This window comes from Mesocricetus auratus, unplaced genomic scaffold, assembly GCF_017639785.1.
Source record: "Mesocricetus auratus isolate SY011 unplaced genomic scaffold, BCM_Maur_2.0 Super-Scaffold_100676, whole genome shotgun sequence".
NCBI lineage: Eukaryota > Metazoa > Chordata > Mammalia > Rodentia > Cricetidae > Mesocricetus > Mesocricetus auratus.
In genome coordinates, this window is record NW_024429266.1 from 164963633 (window position 1) to 164965921 (window position 2289).

Sequence of the window (2289 nt, forward strand, 5' to 3'; positions counted from 1 at the left end):
TGTATATCACAATACTAACTTTGAGTAAAGTTTCACAGTTATATCTTTGAGTAAAATACATATTTAAGTTTCCCCCATGAGGGTGAGAAGAAAAATCATCACAATATTATTAGGTCACAAATCTGTCAGTCTTTGAATTAAATTTCAGAGTGAATTCATATACAAATGGGCAAACATTAACAAATGTGTGATCATTCAGTTTAGTTATTTATATGGTATCATTTTTTCATGTACAAAAAGTACAATCCCTGATAAGACACTAATGATTGATTTTTTTATGTTTGTCATCCTACGTTATCATATGTAAAAATGACATAAAGGAAATAAAGGCTTTATGATAAGTAACAACAAATTTTGCTGTAATATCAAAGTGGCTTTTTTTATTTAAAAATACTGAATGAAGATGGTGTATCATGAGCATCTTCAGAATAGATGAGATTCTGGTAACAGAATGTCCAGTACTGAGTTCTTTAAAGAAACATTTCCATATGTTGAACCATCCCTGCATCCCTGGGATGAAACCTACTTGATCGTGGTGAATGATTGTATTGATGTGTTCTTAGATCCTATTTGCCAGTATTATATTGAGTATTTTTGCATCAATGCTCATGAGGGATATTGGTCTGTAGTTCTCTTTCTTAGTTGTGTCTTTGTGTGGCTTGGGGATCAAGGTTATTGAAGCTTCGTAGAAAGAGAAACATGAGATGTATTCTCTCATATATGGATTTTGGACCTATATCTGGGGAGTGCCAGCCTACAATCCCATGGCCAGAGAGTCTAGGAAACAAAATCTTCATTCAGTGGCTGATGGAAGCAGAGGCAGACTCCCACGGCTAAGCACTGAGTTGAACTCAAGAAATCCAGTGACAGAGAGGGAGGAATGATGACCAAAGGCATTAAGACTGGGCTCAGCCGGGTGTTGGTGGCGCATGCCTTTAATCCCAGCACTCGGGAGGCAGAGGCAGGCGGATTTCTGTGAGTTCGAGACCAGCCTGGACTACCAAGCGAGTTCCAGGACAGCCTCCAAAGCCACAAAGAAACCCTGTCTCGAAAAACCAAAAAAAAAAAAAAAAAAAAAAAAAAAAGGACTGGGCTCGTTTAAACCTCAGCAACAGATGACCTGACAAAGGTTAGCTCTTAAATCCCAGACTGGTGCCTGGGAATCCAGCATGGGACTGATCAAGACCCCCTGAATGTGGGTGTCAGTGAGGAGGCCTAGGTAATCTATTGAGCCTTGGGTAGTAACTAGATCAGTATTTATCCCGGGTATACAAATGGACTTTGGACTCCCATGCAACAATGAGAGATGCACTTTCGCCCTGAACTCTTGGGGGAGGGTCTAGGCCCTGCCCTGGATGAAATGACAGACTATGGACACCCCCATGGAGGGCCTCACCCTCCCTGGGGAAATGAGGGGATATTGGGGGGGTTGGTGGGAGGGCACAGGTGGAGGGGAGGGAAATGGAGAGGGACCTGGAATTGACATGTGACCTTGCTTTTAATTTAAATTTAAATTTAAAAGTGAAAATATAGTGCTCACTTTGGCAGCACGTATACTAAAATTGGAATGATACAGAGAAGATTAGCATGGCCCCTGCGCAAGGATGACACACAAATTAGTGAGGCATTCCATATTTTTTATGGACACCCCCAAGGAGGGCCTTACACCCCCTGGGGAAATGAGGAGATATTGGGGGGGATTGGGGGAGGGCACAGGAGGAGGGGAGGGAAAGGGAGAGGGACCTGAAACTGACTTGTGAAGCAATCTTGTTTCTAATTTAAATTTTTAATTCAAAAATAAATAATAAAAACATATATATATAATAAACATTTCCATTTCTTGTAAAACAAAACAAAGTGGTCTTAGCTTGTATATATTCCATGTCTTTGTCTCCAGAAGAAACGCTAAGTGTCTGTAAACCTGTTAACATTTCCATATTATGTGATCATGATGATATACAAAGAGAAGGTCCTGTTGTGTGTTTTATCATGGGTTGAACACACTGAGTTCATTCACCATGGGATGAGTTTAGGTGGTCTGGCATTTATCTTGTATTTTCAGCAGTCACATAAATGCATTTGCAAATACAAAACAATAAGAAAATAACTTGAAAAAGAGTGAATTACACAGCAGTAAGCTCTGAGTCAATTCCTTACTCCAGATCCATGGGTGTTTCTTCATGTTTTCCCCCAATGTTTCATTTTTCCTTTGGCTTTTGAAGGCCTAGCATATTCATTGTCTGTTGAATACCAGGCCTTCAGGTCTAGTCAGACACATCTTTATCTTGA

General features: G+C 40.1%; 1 non-coding gene across 1 annotated transcript; it reads left to right on the plus strand.

Annotated features, from left to right (window-relative positions):
• The first annotated feature begins 1532 nt into the window (after window positions 1-1532).
• Window positions 1533-1639, plus strand: LOC121137401. The gene has a single exon (XR_005874641.1). It is a non-coding gene; the product is annotated as a U6 spliceosomal RNA (small nuclear RNA).
• The last annotated feature ends 650 nt before the right edge of the window (window positions 1640-2289 follow it).